At 34.4% G+C, this 21,418-nt stretch overlaps 1 pseudogene; it reads right to left on the reverse strand.

Annotated features, from left to right (window-relative positions):
* Window positions 1-371: 371 nt before the first annotated feature.
* LOC134272280 (glycerophosphocholine cholinephosphodiesterase ENPP6-like) lies at window positions 372-4,284 on the reverse strand (annotated as a pseudogene).
* Window positions 4,285-21,418: the final 17,134 nt, after the last annotated feature.

Genomic DNA, 21,418 nt, shown 5'->3' on the forward strand with positions numbered 1-21,418 from the left:
TAGGCAACGTAAGTTAAACGAAATATTTTTAACACAATCAAGAGACACGCTACAAAATCAAATTATTATAATTCATTCTAAATAACCCTCCCGTAGAATTTCAATTTCTTTAACATATAAGAAAAAAAGCGATAACATTTGATTTTACTAAGGTAAATATTGGTTTTGAAATGGTAATATACAGTGTATATACAGATTTAATTTAATTTTTGTTTTGCTTTTAGATTCAATTTGTAAAATTTACTGAGAAGGAAAACAACTCATTATTAGATCATATAAGTTCAAATCTTTCGTAAAGGCACGATTCGTGTAATTACCAAGCTTATCACAATAATTATATTTAACAAATATATACTTTTTTTTTTAAAACATCAGTACTGTTTAAAAAGCTCAAGAATGATAATAAATACATCAAAAACTATAAGAAGTGAAGAGATGTGGAATTGAGATCCTTTAGCCATCATATATTTAACATTATTCCACGTTCCGTTATGTGCATTTGGCTTAAATCCAAGAATATTACACATAATTTGGTATAATTCAATGTTAGCTAGTGGTCCATGTCTATAGTTCTTCTTAAACGCTGAAAAAAATTACAAAAAACATACCAAGCAGAAATCTCAATATTCTTTCCATTTTCAATTTTTGGGGATAAAAACTAAACTTCTCTCAAAATATATATGTTTGTGTTCAAATTAAATAATGATTTTTAATTTTATATGCATTATATCAAAATTTTACCCGGCCCTGTAGCTCTGAAAATAGCTCGCATTTCTGGTAACAAATTGTCGAGTCCATGGATACCTATGTCTTTGGTACCCGGTGGTATAACCTGTAAAACATAAAAATTGTTCTTAAAACTGCGTGCCTAATGAAAAAAAAAATAATTAAGCTTAATAATGAAAAATGTTTTGATACCAAAAGGTTGAAATAAAAACTTTATACTTCAACAAAGGTAAAATTTGGCAAAATTAAAATATCTATACATGCAACTTAAAATAGCTCTATGCACAAGAGTCGTTAGCCAACATTTAGAGTATACTTACGTCGCATTCGCTACATTTCCATGGAGAAATCACTGCCACTCCGTTGTCAGGTTCTATAACAATTGGCGCAGTTCGTCTATGATTTTTTATATGATAACGGTCAAGAAGTGAGTCCTTTTTGTGGATTGTTATGTTAGTTTTCTTTGAACTCACTAAGTCATTGTAAACCTGAAAGAAAATATATGTGTTCCTAATCTTATATTAACAAAATGAATCAATCCATATCAAAAGAGTGAAAAGAATTGAAAATACGACACAAAAAACAAACAAGCAAAAAAAAGAAGAAAAAAAATTAATAAATTCAAGTCTTTGATCATCGTTGAAGAATACTAAAACGAATTCAAGAAATCATAGATTCTCATCTTCACTTTTTATGCTCCCGGATCAATAGATCCGAGGTGTAAATTGTTTTTGTCCTGTCTGTTTGTCTGTGTTTCTGTCTGTCGTCAACTTTAACCTTCGCCATAACTTTTGAACCATGAGAGATAGAGATTTCATATTTAGTATGAATACTCCACTAATAAAGTTCTTTCAAATGACATCAAGGTCAGATGACCTTGTGACCTTAACTGACGTATATGTTAAAAATCGCTTTTTCGAACTTTCACCATAAGTTTTGAATCATGAGATATAGATATTTCATATTTGGTATGCATCCACTACTTAAGTTCTTTCAAATGACACAAAGGTCAATGACCTTGTGACCTTGACTGATACATGTACCTATATGCTAAAAATAGCTCTTTCGAAATTTGTTGCCGCCGGGCACATAATATTTAATCATTCTTGTTTAATGTACATTATAAACATATATTTAAAATGAATACTATATATTATTCTTTATGGCCCCTTTGACCAATTGTTTTGAAACGTTTTTTTTTCAAAAAAAATTAAATGAAATGAGGAATCTTATAAACATGGTAAAAAAGACTTGCAAAAGTACATGTTTTGTTTGAAGATTTTTTTTCTAGAATGCTCAAGTTTTGCAGAATTGTATTACCTTTTCAACCATTCCTTCCTCTGGTCAGATTGTTACGTAAGACGGCTCTTGGAAAATTATTTTAATATCCGTAAGGGTTATTGCATCAGTAATGTTTACTATCTTTGTGGTATTGATCATACCGTGGTCAGAGAAAATCATCAAATTTATTCATATAATATATTATTTACGTCATTATCAAGACCAGATGACGTCAAATTTTGTCGAAAATTACTTAAAGTGTTGTCAACCATTTCCAGCATGTTATTTAATTCCAATGAATTTACACCATAACGATGTCCAAACAGATCTAATTCTTCTAAGTATATCCATGAAAAAAAGTTTTAATGCTAAAATTTTGAAAATCTTCTTTTTTACCGAATGTTTTGTTATATCATGTTGTAGATGTAAGTATCAATAAATCTTAAACATGAAAATTCTTGACAAAAGTTACCTATCAGATCAGCTGTATTGTTTTGAAGAAGTCCCACAGTTTGCTGGAGTGAGTATTCAAAATCAGAGACCAGTGTAGCACGAGTATACTTTTCACAATATGTAGGTGTCACTCCCTGAATTGTCGCGTCACAACCTGGCCAGTAAAACATATACGATTTTCTTCCCTGCAGTTTTAGAAACAAATGTAAAGTACATTATTTTAGAACATGTTTTCAAATTATTCACCTATTGATAACAAGGAAATTTTTGTTTTCATAAAACTCATTGATTCACATAGTGTCAAATCTTATATTTATCCCACTTCTGAGGTTTTTGATGTCCGTGTTTCCTCTGCTCCTATTCATACCCTCCGCTTCCTCTTATACTACTGAATGAAATTTGATGACACTTTCAAAGAATCTTTATTAGCTAATGCCACTGTGCACCTCCTATTTTACTTTTTAATCCGACACAATTTTTTGGGGTTTCCTATAGCAAAACATGGACTTTACATGTTACCGTAAAATAATATACAGAGGGCAAGAACTCTTCCAAAAGATAGATACATGTATTCAACACATATTTTGGGTTTCCCATAGCAAAGCATGAACACCGCCATTATATTCATATGGGAGGCGGGGGTATTATTTAGTGAGCTCTTTGCTCACAGTACCTTTAGTTTGTATTGTTTTATGGACTTATGATCTTGAATACTGTTCATTATCTCCAAATGCTTCATTAAAGCTGACACTATAGCAGCTTATGGTTAAAATATGTTGTCATTAATCTTCTAACGAGTTAGTTGAAAATTTGGTGCACAATTTTTTTGTAAAAATGTATTCATCTAGCCATCGACTGTGGGACTTTAAAAAAAATCATTAAAAAATCTTTACATTAATGTTAAATTTCAAAAATTTAGGAAAAATACCTCACTTGTTTTTCTGCTGTCACCCATAATGGTTCTGCATCATTCCACCAAAATGGAAGACTTTGATCAGGATTGAGGCCAATTAAAAAGTTTTTATCATACGTCGTGTCGTTCATGAAATTCCCCACCATTCCATGGGATTCACAGTGCAGACCTAATACAATATTTTATTATCTTAAATATTAATTATTTGAATGAAGCACTTTTAATTACTTAACTTATCAAATTTAGTGCTCAATTATATCTTAAGGCAATTTTAATACGTACATGTACGTCCGTATTTACATGTAGTTGAAAGGTCGTTAAACGTACAATGACCATTTGATAAGTCAGAAAAAAGAAAGTTCTCAAGAGGGTAAATGATCTTATGATACATGTGTATTTGTATCAGTATATTAAGTTATGACAATTTCTGTAGAATCTTGCACAGGTTATGCAGACATTTTTAAATTACATACAGATTTTTATTTTGAAATACACATGTAGTTCTCAATGTTTTAATGAGAGAACAGAGTTTGACATGGTTAAGTTCACGAAGTATAATAAAAGAAAAGTGTACATGTGTATACAGATATACGTGTATGTACATTGACCAATCATAGTATACTTCATACTGACAAGAACATTAAAAAAAATCACCAAACCTTTCATTAGAGAATAATAGTTTGGATAAGATATAGATGGGTAATTAGGGACAATATACTCCGAATGAACGCCATCCTGTGACATTTTTGCGAACCCAGGCATATCAACGTTGTCGAAATAATCCCATCGAAAACCATCCACAAGTATAACAACGAGTTTAGAACAGCAGCCTAGATTCATACTGGCAAGCAGCAGTGATATCCTTAATAGAAAGAACATTTTCCTTCAAAGGCTGATATTCCCTGCATAAGAATATATTGCTTTAATTGTTAATCGTGCAAATTTTAGCTGATTATTTAACTACGTATCCTTTTCTGAATGCAGTTGAGGACATAAGCCTGATGTGTCTTATTTCGTAGGAACAAAAACATGCAGCGGGGGACGTTTCTATTTTTTGCATCGTCTGCAGAAGAGAGCGACATTTTAGGGTCATTTTGTCAGGTGTCTGTATGCCCCCCCTCCTCCGTCTGTCCAACAGTGGGCATAACTTTGACGTCACTTTGTCTAGGGTACATGCAAAAATATTGACGTCAAATAAAGTAAAATTAATATACTCTTATTAAAAAAAACTTTTATATTAAATATTCTCATCGAAATCGGCGTGTGTTGTATCTTCTCGTGAAGGTTAGGGGTTAGAGAACGCACAATAAATTCAACAAGAGGCCCACGGGCCTTATAGGTCACCTGAGTATTGTGTAACAACTTTCAAACAAATAACTTTGGTTCGTGTTTTAAACCAGAGGCCATGAAATTCACAATTCACAATTTTGAAAGAGGCACCATTGCTTATCATAATTATAAACTTTGCATGCTTACTCTATTTACTTAATACCCAGAGGCTGATCAGAGTAACAAAGAGAAAATACACTACCACTTTATAACAAGTTTTACACTTCACCCCAAAGGAACCACATATATTTCAAAATTTTGCAAATTTTATCATAAAATGGTTGATTAATACCAAAGAGCAGATTTCAAAGCATTGATTTATTTTCAGACTATGTAACCCCCACCTCCGACCCACGGGGGGGGGGGGATAAAAAATGACCATTTTGCTAGATGCACCTTTCCTCATCATAAATATATACTTGGATCATTGGCATAAAACCAAGAGCAAAGGAAGAGATTTTCAAAGAATAAAATAATTTTTAACTATGTAATCAATAGAGCCCCGCCCTAACACCATAATACTGACCCTGGGGCCATAAAATTCAAAATTGTGGAAGAGACACTCTTGCTCATGATAACTATGTGCTTAGTTAATTTATCTAATACCCAGAAGCAGAGAAGATTTTCAAAGAATACATGCATTTTCACTACATAATCAATAGAGCCCCGCCCTAACACCAGAACCCCTCACCCTGGGGTCATAAAATTCACAATAATGGAAGAGGCATGCTTGCTCCTCATAACTATGTGCTTAGTTAGTTTATTTATTACTCAGAAGCGGAGAAGAAGATTTTCAAAGAAATAATGCAGTTTCATTATATAATCAATAGAGCCCCGCCCTAACACCAGACCCCTGACCCCGGGGCCATAAAATTCACAATTTTGGAAGAGGCACTCTTGCTCATCATAACTATGTACTTAGTTATTTTATTAAATACCCAGAAGGAGAGAAGATTTTTAAAGAAATAATGCATTTTCACTATATTATCTATGTAGCCCCGTCCTAGCACTAGAACCCCTGGCCCTCGGGTCATGAATTTCACAATTTTGGTAGAGGACTGAATGGTCATTACATTCATGCCAACAGTTTGCCTGCTTGATATCCAGGAGTAAAGAAGAAGATTTTTAAAGATCGCAATAATTTTAGTGGTTTTGGCCCCACAACCCAGGCCCCAGGGGAGCAGGGACCATGAAATTCACAATTTATGTTTCCCTTTACCCATAGATGCTGTATACCAAATTTGGTTGAAATTGGTTCAGTGGTTTCAGAGAAGAAGCCAAAAATGTTCAAATGTTGACATATGACGGACGACGCACGACGACGGACGAAAACGGATAGCAATAGGTCACCTGAGTTACTCAAGTGACCTAATAAAAATCATATCCAACAACAAAGGATGGGAGAATATATATAAATTTGACATAAGTGTCATAATAAATATTCAGTCACTTCTCTCTTTCGATTTATTTCATTCATTCAATTCTTAAGACTTGCAAAGTTAAATGTACCATGGTGGAATTATGCAAAACAAATTCATATCGTTTGTATATACTTTATCTAATTAAAAAAATTAAAACACAAATGAAAACATCATCATTAAAAGTAAACTTACTTCAAAAGGGTCTTCAGAGTATTGGGGAAAAAAAACCCACACCTAACAAGGATATTCCTATCCGGTACAGGTTTGCAAACACTTAAAGATTAGTGCACAGCTCAACATTCAAGGAAGAGTGACATCGAAAGTTTACAGGATGTAGGTAATAATGTATGAAATATACTTCGATCATATAAGGATAATATGCATTCGTACACTCTGGATAAATTTCATTTCGTTCTTTTTTGCGTACTTTACCAAAAAATAATCAGTTAAGTTTTTAGAAGTCTATAAGTCCTCAGGCAAAACCCTCGTCTAGTTAAGAGAAAGAGGAATTAAGATAAAAATTCAAATCTAAAGTTGCAAAAAATAAAATTTGTTTGATTACAACATTAACAGAATAACATATTATAAAAAATACTGATGAACTGAAATGGTTTTACATGTAAAGGTATGAATTTACATTTGTATGAAATTCATCAAAGAAATCGTTGCAGAATAGGTTAGAACATGCACGTCAGAAATATGGAATAATGTTTTAAATTCATTCATCAATTTATCTAATTTGTACCTTCAAAATTCTTATGGATTCAAGTCTTACATATGCTTTTCCCGATTCATCCTCGTGCACCAACCATGTTGCGTTTCAATTTTACCGATACTTTGAGTTGGAAATAAATGTTAAAAACTTTACATTAATTTTCAATATCATGAATTCATTTAATTATAATTTAAATAAATGTCGCAATAATGAAAGCCTTAAGCCTTTTTATCGAATTTCAGAAGCTTTAATTAAATTAACAATGCAAAGAATTCTTGAAATTAATATATATGCCTAAGGCCACACCAATTTAATTTCTTGTTTGTCGGACATTTGATGAAAAAAGTACGAGCGGGCTAGCGGTTAAATAATAATATTATTACTTCATTGTAGGCAAAATTTTTAGGCGGGGCGTGAAAAAAAAATTGAGCGGAGAATTATATTTTTTCTGATTTGCAGAGTAAGTAGATTAAAAGTACGACAAATAGAGCGGAAATGGAACAGAAAACAGCACAGAATTCCCATGGTGCGGGGATTTTAAATTAATATTATTTGTATAGTTTTGTTAAAATACGAGCGCGCAGGTCCGACGAACAAAACATTTTATTGGTGTGGCCTAAGTTAAGGTGAACTGTAAGAGAGTAATGTCCTTTTCTTTTCAAAATTATGAGTCTTATAATATTAACTTGAGTATATAAAGAATTTAACAAAAAACTTCTCACTTACATGTACACTTTACTTTTAAAAGAATATACAATATAAAGGGGATGTCCAATATTTTATAGTTGAATATGGAGTGTTTCAAAATTGGAGCAGGATCTTTTGCTTAAAACATTTTTGTGACGTAACCTTTTGTTTGTTTCTATCCAATATATTTAAGAATGTCCCCTTAAAAGTATGGCAGTCAATTATTTTATCCTACTAGTCCAATATTTTATACAACCAATCCAATACTTTGTCCGATCAGTCCAATATTTAACAAAATTTTGGATTGGAAAATAGTGGACTGAACTGAAATGAAAAGCGAAAACAAATACATGAACATTGAAATGATTTTAATAGAAATACAGAAACGGGAATAATCACAACAAATCACAAACGCACATGTACAGACACATCACCAGCAGTGATATTTATTTCCCTGGAAGCACTATTCCTTTCAGAAGCAGCAGCTCCATCATTTACAGCGGAAACCTTCTTCGCCTTAGATTGCACAACGTCACTCACTTCCTTCATCTGCTCCGTTGATGTACGTTTGTCGGCCCTGACCGCATTCGAGCGATGCCCCGTCTTTTCTACAATTACATGTAGTTGTTCGTCAACACCGGCTTGATACAGTCTTGTAGCGGCGGTAGCCCTTAAAGAATGGTTGGTAAAATTCCCATGAAATCCAGCTGCTTTACACAATTTTCCGACAACTTGCTGAAGCTGATGAACCCCTATCGGCACGTCGTCGAACCATACTGTCTCCGTAGCCCTCTGTTTGGGTCATAGATACAACACCGTCGATTTTCCATTAGGTGGTCTACAAAAATGTAAATAATATTAATAGTACGCAAAAAAGAGGAATATGCAACTTTACAAACTATTTTTTCAGAACACTGCATGCATCAAGATAATATACATGATTTGTTAAATAACATAAGTCTTGTTCGAAATAATATCCAGATAGCTATATTCTCACCTTAAGCTGATATATTTCTCAAAAATTTAAACAAGGCAACGTTCAGGCTCATCCACATTTTCATATGCCCTTGTGACTTTTGGCGCAATTTTGCGATGATTTAAGCCTCCGGTGTTGCTTTTAGATACATCCTCTGTGTATTGGAGGTACCGTCTCCCATCATCTTTGGAGATGTGTAATGATAACTAAGAATTGGTACCAATTCGAAGAGTCCGATGTTCTTGCCCGGCACGGAGAGCAAAGTTTAATCCGATACTGTATAGCAAAGTATCGACCAACTTTTTGGCAGTGTCAGTTCCGAGAATCCCACGCTCCCACATCTCGTTTTCCTGTTCCGCTGAAATAATATCAGCTTGCTTACGATTGATCCCGATTCCCTTTCTTGATAATTCTTTCATTTTTGCATCTAATACTGATTGCATATTAACAAAGTCAATATCATCAAGAAAGCTAACAAACCTCCCGCTAGCTCGCAGAAAATGTTGTTTAGAAATGACAATTTCATAAAGGGTGTTCGGGTGGTATTCTCTGCCGGATTTGTTATGAACTTCAGCGATGAAAAACTGCATAGCTTTGTCTAACGACATATTGTCCATGGTCATAAGTTCCCCCACTACAAAAGTCGAATTCGGTTCTTCCGTAATCTGCACACTTTTGTTTCGTTTTTCTTTCCATTCATCAAATAAATTCATAGCCCACTTAGCTTTATTTTCGGTGTTTTTGGATTTCGTAGACTGGACTAACCTCTTTAGATCCGCATCTTGAAGGGGTTTTGAAAAACGAGTTGAAACACATTCCTTTGTCAATGCCCTGTTTTCAATCTCCTGGGAAGCCTTTATTAATGACAAGTCATCACCTTCAAAGTCCGATATGTCAGAAAATGAAGGATTTTTTACGAATAACGGAAAAGCGCGTAATTCAAAATTTGCATGCGAGTTCTCCAGATCAAGAATGTCATTCAGAATAGTATCAGTGTCATTATCGGACATATCGCTGGGGGTTCTAAAAGAACTCTGAGTCTTAAAAATCTCGACATCACTCTCTGATTCCATCGTGCTAACTGAATGAAATTAAGGGTAGAGACGACTTAAATTGAAGACTGGGGGCGTGTCATACGTGAAGTCTTTTGTTATAATACTGGACAGAGCTGACCGTCGTATATCCATTGTTGTAATATTAGACTGTAAACTTTACTGGGGCTCCCAGAAGGTGATTGTAAACAAGTGAAGGAAAACAATAAAAAAGTGACATTCTTAAAGACAAAAGAAGTGTTTTTTTTTTTATTTATCTCAATACTTAAAAATTTTAGCTTTAAAAAATGTTTTAAGTAAGAAAAAAGCCTCAAACGTATCATTATGAAAAATATTGGACTTGCTTCGGCGCTTGCGCGCCTCAGCGAGTCCAATATTTTTCAAAATGAACCGTTTTCGTCTTATATCCATTACATATAAACATTCTTGAGCGCTAAGCATAATAAAACATTAAAAAGTCTGCCTCACATGTGAAATAAAAAAAGCCCAGATACAAAACATTGCATTCTCTATTTTCTGTATTGCTTTTGATTTTCCTTTTATCTAGCAGTGTTTTCGTAATGTGGTGTCATAGATTCCATTATCATAGTTCATCATGAGCATGTTGTTAGACAAATATAAGTGAGTGTAATGATAAAAATTGTTAACATGTATTTTAACAAGAATTTGTAGAAACCTTGCAGTTTTGTGTCCTTTTCAGGATCGCATTCTTTCTCTTCCTATCGTATTACAGGTTATTAAGCAATTTTTATCGCATTCTTAGTGAGGGGATTTGTTCCTATTTTTCAATACTTTTGATATTTTACACAGAATGAACAAATCACATTTGTTTCGTGAATATATTTCACTGCTGGAATTGAATTCAATTTACATTATTATTATTTGGAAGAAAAAAATCACAGGGCTTAAATTAAGCATGATAAGTTAAAGTTTTGAACCAGAAGGAATCACTGGAATAAGTTTACTCATTAGAAGCAAAGTAATTATATGAACAATAGAGATAAACGGTAAAGACCAAAAATAGAAAATGAATTTTCGTTCAATGGAAAGTGAAAGTAGAGTGAAATTAATCAATAAAATATTGTAGTAAAAATGACAATGTGTTCGCAACGTGTGAGCCTGCTATACTGTTTAATTGAACTTGGAAACAGTATGACGACGTAAAGACAGAATTTGGGTAAAACCTTGGTCATCACTGTCTTGTTCTTTTGCTGCTCATTTTCCTTTTCTATAAATGAAAGAAATAAGGACTTATCAATTTTTTTTCAACGTTCAGCCACTTTTATCCAGAAAAAAAAGTTACGAAAAGGTGCAAATGCGTTATATGATGTTAAATTTTTTTTATATGAGAGTACTATGTCTGTATGGTGCAACATTACATTTTAATCTAATATCTCCGTGATCCATTTGGAAAACGAGTATTGCATGTATAGTATTTCATTTACCCTTAATCATGATACATGTACATGCATGCTATATAGTATACTTTATATTATGTATACCAAATACACATTCCTACTTTTAATTTTTTTGTCATTTTAAGGAGTAATTCATTGAAGGTAAGAAAACTGCAAACTAAATATTTTTGAATTCCCCCGGTAATTAAAAATCAACACAATGCTACAATGTAGTTAAAACTATAATAGCAAACATTGCTATCAGGATCTATTTATTACACTATATATTATATATATTGTAACGTGTACCCATGCGGGGTGTTGCTAAAACGCGGAACGGAAAACGGAACGGAAAGCGGAACGGAACGGAAAACGGAATGTATTATTTTGGATTAAATCACTTAAAATACACAGATTTTATCATAAATGAACTATTTTGTACATATTCAATCCACCACTATTAAAAACAAGTTGATTTTGTCATGCTCAGTCTCTTATTTACGAAAATCGCTAACATAACAGTCACCTAGAATCGAATTTGAAAAAGGGGGATAAACGAACTTGAAAAGAATTTGACAAGCAAAAACACAAAAAGAAGACAGTTGTTTGGTTCGGGAGGGGGGGGGGGGATAAAACACAAAAAGAAAACAATTGTTTGAGTCGGGTAGGGAATAAGTTCCAACTCCAACATCTTTCAGTACGTTTTTTTTTTACACAAACTTTAATACTACCATGGACCTATATACTAACTTAGTATACATATAGGTCCCTGATTCTACATTAGTTACATTCACAAAAAGTATGAAGATGTTCAACTTGACCGAACATTTCCGTAGTAAATAGGTTTTGACTGGGGGGGGGGGGGGGTATTTGATATCTAGATGAACCATGGAAAGAGAAATAAAATGTAAAAATAGAATTATTAAGATTACGTTTATGGCAAACCTTTACGGCAAGCTCGAATAAACATCTCTTATACACACTGGTTATTAAAATTTATTCAAAAGAGAGTCGCTTTCTATATATTTAAATTCTGGATAGACAAAGTTGGAAAACTTTCATGTGGTAGATATAATACAGAATCTTTGCATTCAATGAAGTTAAATTTTGTGTGTATTTTTGGGAGGGGTGTATATGAATGACCCCGTAAAAATGAGTTTGTTCTCCCGCTCAACGGAAAGGTCGGAGAAGTTGTAATACGAAGCTCCCTTTTCGTGTCCAACATATATAAAATGTTTAATAGATCAATTTTTAATGTTGCTGTGTACTTGACAGACCCGAAACTGCCACTCCCCCTTTCATGATTCGCGAATTCGACACTGCGTGTATAATCTGAATATCATAAGTACTTTCTACAGACATTGACACTGGAAACAAATTGAAAGACGGGGGGGGGGGCAAGGGGGTCAGTAAAAAAATTCCAACATATAACAAATTTGACAATCCAAAATAAGGGGCATATGTCCTTTGCCCAAACTCGAAAATCCTATTTCGTGTGTGTGTGTGTGTTGGGGGGGGGGGGGGGGCGAATTTCTTTCAGTACCATTTTTTCCACGGAGGGTGTGTATGACTCATGAATATATAATAGTTTACAATTAATTTTTATCAGAAATGATTTTTACAACAAGAATATTGCTCTTTTATGTGATTTATATCTAATCTATTTTATTTGTTTGACAAAAATTTTCCGTTTTCCGTTCCGTTCCGTTCCGTTTTCCGTTCCGCGTTTTAGCAACACCCACCCATGCGCAGGGTTCTCAGGGGATGAATTTTGCTATAACTCTACTTACTCAATATACAAGCTGGGCTGAATTCTGATACGTGGGTAACTCTTTGGCCTTGCACCGTGAGCCTTGCCCCTAGTTCCGATTGATAGAGAATACTAGGAGTTTCGTTCTTATTCAGATCTACAGCACCCAGTATCTCACTTCAATTCCGCGATAACAATAATAAAAGATCAATGTTAATATACAGATTTCTTTTTACGTGATTTCAGATAGAATGTCATGGAAAAGCTAATGTTAATATACAATTTCTTTTTATGTGATTTCAAATAGAATGTCATGGAAAAGCCATATTCTGTATAAAGCTTTTATTGATTGCCAAACAGTATAAGTAAAATACGTACGTACTAGGTTTCCATTTGGATGTATTAATGGATTTGGCATTAAAAGGCTGTATCAAATCATTTTCTAGATTTTCATTTTTATTTGTAAAAATGCTTGTCTTTACTGGTCTATGGCATTAATTAAGGTTCATCTACAATATAAATACATGACAAAATGGAAATAACCAATAGTATTCAAACTCAAATGTACATACACACAAATCAAATTAGGAGTAAAGAAAAAAATGGACCTCTAAAACATCAGAGGCGGGTTCAGGTGCCATGAAGGAGTGCGCATCCCCTGCCGACCGGTCACACTCGCATTCCTGAACGAGAAATAACGGAACAATGTCTTTTGTACAAGTTAAAGAAATATTAAATTATTTCATTATTATTTTATTCCTCAGATGATTGGACTTTTCTTCTTCATTTTGTTGCTTCTTCATACACTAGAGGGGAAAACACAGGTCGGAACTTGTAAAAGATTGTTACAGGGCTATCTTACAGGACAACTTTCTTCTGCTTTAGAGATAGAATCTCTCAAGCAGGAATTCAGAAGATTCACAGATGTTATTGAGAAATCTGTGAAAAAATTGGAGGGACGGGTTAATGCAGGTCTCAGAACGGAAGGTATTGTGTAATAAGATATACATGTCATTTCAATGACGTCTTTGTTTTAAGATAACAGTATTTGAAATAAAGAAATAATTATGCAACCACTTTTTTTTATTTGAGACCTTATTTTGACAGATGAAAGGAAGAAAAGAAGTGTTTACACAAGATGGGGGAAGAAAAAATGTCCCTCTAATGCAGAATTAGTGTTTTCTGGTAAATAAAATTCGTCTTTCTCGATACAATTGCTGTAAATTAATTTAGGTAGTAAACCAATTTTTCCTTTTGAATTCCTATGCAACAAAAGGTGGAAGAGTAAATCATTTTGAAAAATTGTAAAAATTTATAATTATTGTTTATATATGTGTGATACAGGATTCGCTGCAGGATCATATCCTTCCCATAGACGTATGAATGTGGAGACCATTTGTATACCGAAGGATCCGGAGTGGGGAATCAATTCTCATTATAGAGAAACTTCATATGGATCCAACCTTTATGGTGCAATCTACAATACCAGGGATTCGTATGAAGATCAAGGTGTTCCCTGTGCTGTTTGTTTGGTTCATAATAGATCTGTTATAAAAGTATTTCCAGGTGAGAAACAAATGACAATACTAGTAACCAGAAAGTAGTGATTAGAAAAAGTCAGAAATACCACTGGTATTAACAAATTACCAAAAACAAAAACTGTAGAAGTTCCATGATATAACCGGTATAGAAAATACATTTTAAAAAGCACAATTATTCGTGGGGGATAACTTTCGTTTCTTTCGTTTTATGGATTTTTTGATCTTGAGTACTGTTCGTTATCTCAGTGTTTCTTGTTTCTAATACTGTTCGTTATCTTCATGTTTCTTGTTACTAATTACCAATTAAATTAAAACCCAGACGAATTTTTTTTATGACCAAGTGATAAAAAGGGATTACTTTCGAAACAACCAAATTAAATACCCAAGAAAATATTTTAAATGACAAATTTATGGAATCCGGATACGACCATGCAGTTCACTATCGCACCATCGAGCATCACCTAAACGGTCGATGGCGCGATAACGATGAAGCGATGGTGCAATGACGATGGAGCTATGGTGCGATAGCGTCATGACGATGGTGCGATACATATAGAACGATACAGTAAAATTAAATATCGCTTCATTGTCATCGCTTCATTGTGGTAGACTGGATAATGAGAAATACCAACAATAAGAAGAGAGGTATACGATTGAAATTTATGTCCACTTTAGAAGACCTGGATTATGCAGACGACCTTGCACTTATGTCCAGCAAACACAGCGACATGCAGGAGAAGACCAGGAGATTACATGCTGTTGCAGGATATACAGGCCTAAAAATTAACGTCGATAAAACTAAAAGCATGAGAATAAATGTGAAGAAGAAGGATGCCATCAGGTTGAATGATAAAGAAATCGAAGAGGTTGAATCATTTCTCTACCTAGGTGCCACAATGGACAAGACCGGAGGGACCGAGGCAGATATTGGGAGAAGGCTAGGCTTAGCCAGGACCTCCTTTGCATCCCTTGCCAGAGTATGGAAGTCAGCACAATACAGCACAAAGACCAAACTCAAGATCTTCAACACAAACGTTCTATCTGTGTTGCTGTATTGTGCTGAACTATGGAGAACAACAGAAAAAGATGATGAAAAGCTCGATACATTCCACCGAAAATGCCTTAGGAGAATCCTTAAAATACATTGGCCTGAAAAGATAACCAACCAACAACTATACGAAAGAACAAGATCCATACCTCTATCAAGCACTATCAAAAGAAAAAGATGGAGATGGATAGGCCACATTCTACGAAGGGAAGAGTACTCGCACATCAGAACAGCTCTTACATGGGCCCTTGAGGGAAAGAGAAGAAGAGGAAGGCCAAAGAACACCTGGCGGCGCTCTGTTGAGAGAGAAAGGGAAGAACTAGGCTGGAACAGCTGGAAAGAGGGGCAAGTTGTTGCCAGTGACCACCGTAAGTGGCGTTCGTTGTTGAACGGCCTCATGCGTCCTCCGGGGCACGGAGAGGATAAGTAAGTAGTAGTAAGTATTGTCATCGTGCCATCGTCATCGTGTCTTCGCTATCGCTCCTTCATGCTATCGCACCATCGTCATCGCATTATCGCACCATAGCTTCATCGTCATCACACTATCGCACCATCCCTTCATCGTCATCGCATTATCGTGTCGTCGCATTATGAACCCAAATCTCGATGATGTGGTTAGTGAACTGTCTGGTCTTTTCCGGATTCCATACAAATCAACGTAATTTTATCCTCACGAAAATTTATACATAAACTGTATCCTTTTCTGTAATTATGTCATCCTGTATCAGCTCAAGACAACAATATCAGTCATAGGGCCGAAAGCAAGAATATGAAATATGATGCTGGTATGAGATATTTACTTTGTGAGGAATTAGTAGAATTTTCTGTTATCGTTGGACTTTCAGCAAGGCGTGGTATTCTCGACATTACATAATTGCATTCGAAATTTACACAGCTTGCATTCACTGTTGAATTATACATGGGATAGAAATTCAGGCAAATCTCAACCTGTCAACGAGTGTAGCAAATATCTAATAACAGTGTCTCGTACGGCAAAAAGGTGATGCTTAAGTCATCTCATCGTATCAACAACAATTCAAAGTTCTTGATGTTATTAATTTCTTAACCAATGAGAATCTATTCGCCATTTGACAGACGCTAACACTTGCAAAATTCAGATATTGAGCTGATTTTTAGTACATTAGTGTATATTGATCAGATCAAGTTTGAATGTCGTTTAGCTTCATTGATTTTTGACGGAATTCTGGCATTTTAAATTTTTTACAATATGGTTTAAGATCGGGTAGGTGCTGTACCAAATGAATGATCCAAACGTCATTGTCATGTTACAAACAAGCATTCTAAGAGTATTGCATAAGCAATACATGTACTTACTGGCTCCCCCTTTTTCTTTACGATGTCATTTTATAATATGCCAAAGTTATGAACAAGGTAAAACTGCTTGATGTTAAAATTTTAAGGTTGTGCATGCTTTTAACCTAAAAAAATAATCCAAATCAAAAAATTCAACTTTTGAACATCTTTTTCTCGCTTCAAATTTTCCATAATGACCTTCGGAATTTAGCGCAACACGAACCCGATCTTAAACCATTAAGGGAAAAAAATTATGCCATAAATCCGTCAAAAAGCTATGAAGCGTAACGGCACTACAACTTGATCTGTAACTCATCAAAATACAATCACATACCAAAAATCAGCACAATATCTGCCAGCGTTTAGAAACAAGAGGCCCAAGGGCCTTATAGGTCACCTAAGTATCATGTGACAACTTTCCAACAATTGAATTTGATTCGTGTTTTAAACTAGAGGCCATGAAATTCACAATTTTGAAAGAGGCACATTTGCTTATCATAACTATACACTTAGCATGCTTACTTTGGTTACCTAATACCCACAGGTAGATCATAGTAACAAAAAGAAAATGCATTTCCACTTTATCAGTTGTGCACCCCATCCCACAGGAACCACTGACCCTGGGGCCACATCATTCAAAATTTTGAAAATTTTATAAATTTATTTCATCATGTTTTTGAGCAATACTAAAGTGCACATTTAAAAGCATTAAATTTTTTTCAAGCTATATGTAAACCCCCCCCAAGAACCTCTATCCCAGAGGCCCGGAAATTAACCATTTTGGAAGAGGCAGCTTTCCTAGTCATAAATATGTATTAAGATCATTGGCATAATACCCGGGAGCAAAGGAAAAGATTTTCAAACAATTCATGCATTTTCACTATATACATGTAAACATTAGAGCCCCACTCTAACACAATAAGCCCTGACCCAGGGGCCCTGAAATTCACAAATCCCAAAGAGGCATCCTTCCTTCTCATAACTATGTACAAAGTTCATTGGTTTAATAAACAGGTGCAGAAAAGACGATTTTTTAAAGAATTCATGCATTTTCACTATATAATCAACAGAACCCCAACCTAACTCCAGAACCCCAAATCCAGGGGTCATGAAGAGGCAGCCTTATTCAACATAACTATGCACTTGGTTAGTTTATTTCATGCCCATGAACAGAGAAGAATTTCAAAGAATTTATGCATTTTCACTATATAATCTATATAGCTCCACCCTGCCACTAGAACCCCTGACCCTGGGGCCATGCGATCCACAAATTCGGAAGAGGCAGCCTTATTCAACATAACTTTGCATTTGGTTAGTTTATTTATTGCCCATGAACAGAGGAGAAGAATTTCAAAGAAATTATGCATTGTCACTATATAATCTTTATAGCCCCGTCATAGCACTAGAACTCCTGACCCTGGGGCCATGAAATTCATAATTTTTGAAGAGGCAGCCATTTTCAACTTAGCTTTGCACTTGGTTAGTTTTTTTAATGCCCAGAAAAGAAGAATTTCAAAGAAATAATACATTTTCACTATGTAATCTATAAAGCTCCGCCCTAGCACTAGAACCCTTGACCCTGGGGCTATGAAATTCACAATTTTGGAAGAGGATTCAATGCTGATTCGATCATACCAACAGTTTGACTGCTTGATGTCCAGAAGTGAAAAGAAGATTTTAAAGATTGCACTAATTTTAGTGGTTTTGGACCCACCCCCAGGCCGTAGGGGGACAGGGACCATGAAATTCACAACTTTTGTTCCCCTTAACCAGTTGATGCTATATCTTAAATTTGGTTGTAATTGGTTCAGTGGTTTCAGAAAAGAAGCTGAAAATGTTCAAATGTTACCGCACGACGCACGACGGCCGATTGAAAACGGATAGCAATCAGCGACGTAGCTAGGCTCATAATGAAGTGCATGCTAAAATTGGCAAGGGGTCTGGGGGCCGCCCTGGATTCTGACGATTTAAACACTCATAAAATCATAAAATAAAGTTAAGAAAATGCATGTCTTGAGTGAGTAAATGTCAAAAAGAGTTGACATAATGTAATGGAAGGTTGATGCAATGGAATTATAGTGTTCTGCTATAAGGCAGTGACGGCGTTCCGTAACCAGACCAATTTTTTTTAGTCTCTACTGATCTCACTGAGATTATTTTAATAGAAGAGAGACGGTTTTTTTTTAAAAACCTTAAATCTTAACGTTGAAGCAATACGGGCTATCGTAGTTTATTAGCATCTATTAACTAAATTGGTGATTTTTTGGCAAGTATAAAAAGTTTTGGAATTTTTTTTTTTCAAAAATTATTAGAAAAGTCAGGGAAAAAAAATTAGGGTTATTTTTTCAGCTAGTGGACAAATTCAAGCCGATAGCTATAGGCCACCAAAGGTAAATAATAATGAAAAAAGAAGTTGCCCAGAAGAATCTAATTAGATTTACATGATATATTAAATCATTTGGTCTATTAAACCCTAAAATTTAATTTGAGTTGGCAAATTAGATGATTAAGGTTTATCCACATTCATAATTTTATGGGTTCAATGTAGAAAAACTGCATTTATTTTCATTAAAAACCGTTTAGATTAATTAGTAGAAGTATAATAAAAATTATGTTAAATCTGGCTGCATGGTTAAAATATTCATTACACCCGTAGAAATGCAATCTTTTAAAAAATATTTCTACTAGATAAAGCTTTTTTTCCAAAAACCTATGCCATCACATGTGGGCGGAAAATACCTTAAAAATTAGTAAACATTTTTAGGTTACCCGCCTTAACAATTTTTTACTCATACATGTACAAATAAAACATGTAAAGAAAATTTTCATGTGTATCAATCACATACAGTGGTTGGTTTCTTATTTCATCGTTAACATACATGTACTTATACGTTTATCAATTTCTTCATGCCTCATTTTTATTTATTTAGTTAATATTTTTTTGCAAAATGATGTGCATGCTCGAGCATACAAGCATACATGGTAGCTACGCCACTGGCAATTGGTCACCTGACTTTACTCAGGTGACCTAAAAAGTGCGGAAAACCAAGTAGGACAGACTGATAGACAGACATAGGACAGACAGACGGACGGACCCAGAGGAAATCTATAGTCACCGGTAGGGGATTAAAAATTATTTGTTTGAAACTTGCTGGGTAGCTTTATTGCGACAAAATAATATGAAAGTGTTATCGTTAAAATTATATATATATATATATATATCCTATGGACCCGCGGTTCGATGACAGAATGCGTTCTGTGTATTGGCGATGTATAGCAGAGAAAAGAAACGGGAGATAACTTTAAATCACTGCATTCAAATTCCAATGTCAACATGGTAAATATGAAGCGAGAAAAAGACGTCAAAAAATGAGTTGAATTTTGTCTTTTTGTGGATTTTTTTTTTTTGAGGATTAAGGCATGCACAACCTCAAAAGGTTAGTTTTAATTAATTTGGTGGCTATAAGTCATCTATTGGTGAAACGGGAGGGGACCCTAGGTTTCCTCTGCATCCATCCGTCCGTATGTCCGTCTGTCCCACTTGGTTTTCCGCACTTTTTTCTTAACACTTGCAGATATGGAGTTGATTTTTTTGGTATGTAATTGTTCCTTGATAAGCTACAGATCAATTTTGAATCTCGTTCCGCTTCAATGATTTTTTTTTTTGAATAACGGCCTTTTTAATTTCTAATGGTTTTTCCGCATGTTATTAAACGCTTGTAGATAAAGAGCTGATTTTTGGTATGTGAATGTATCTTGATGAGGTATAGATCAAGGTAATATTTTGTTCCACCGCAATTGTTATTTAGTAAAATGACAGTTTTTTTAAAAAAAATTAATGGGGTCTAGATGACACTTGCCGGTAGGGGCTAGTATTGCTAACGCAATACTTTCAGAATGCGTGTTTATTTTGTGCCTATTATTTACAGCAAGGAAGACTTGTTATAAAGGTTGGCGACTGGAGTACCAAGGATACCTTATGGCTGGTACATCATATGTTTGTGTAGACAAACACGCAGACAAACTACCCAGTCCCAGGTTTCCTAAAACTTACAACATGCTTTTTCATGTTGGGGCTGCATGCGATGTTCTGAAATGTCCACCTTATGTTAATGGAAAAGAATTTATGTGTGTTGTCTGTTCTAAGTAATAAAACAAACATAAAGAAAAATATAGCGACATAACAATTATCTTATTACTTTAACGAAAATAATTTATGGTATGCTATTTTTGTGCTACCATATTGAAATTCAAATTAAGAATTGCATATTATGGAGAGGGTTTATCGTTTGCTTCATTTGGTAAAGGACAAGTTGAAAAAATATTACTCTTTTGATTTGAATTCTAACTTTTCGCCAAAAAGAAGTTTACCTTCTTTCTTATAATAGTATAATAATAAAAATCATTATATTCATGATTGTCAAACTTACCCTTGCGGTAGTCAATAAATCGCTAAAGCCATTAAATTCTTCTTTTTACCTTATTGCGTATTGCTTATGTTTTAAAATTTTCTAAGTGTCAACTTTGAAAACTGGGGCTTCTGTGATAAACAAGCATGTAAGTACCTAAGGGAAAAAGTAAATGATCACCAAGTCTAATTATATCAGATTTTGCAACAATTAAATGTAGCTACATTTCAATAATTAGAAAGAAAATCATATCCAAGATAAAAAAAGCATGAAAATCCCCTTCCCTTCGCTGAAGTATCCTTACAAGCCCTATGTTCTTACAGGGTTCACAGACCCTTACAATGTAGACCAATAGGCCGTTCACTAGAATAAGGAAGGCATCTGCAACACTTCCTCACCGGCTTAT

Source organism: Saccostrea cucullata, unplaced genomic scaffold (assembly GCF_032062105.1).
Source record: "Saccostrea cucullata isolate Sc308-1 unplaced genomic scaffold, CSIRO_AGI_Scuc_v1 ctg620, whole genome shotgun sequence".
Lineage (NCBI taxonomy): Eukaryota > Metazoa > Mollusca > Bivalvia > Ostreida > Ostreidae > Saccostrea > Saccostrea cuccullata.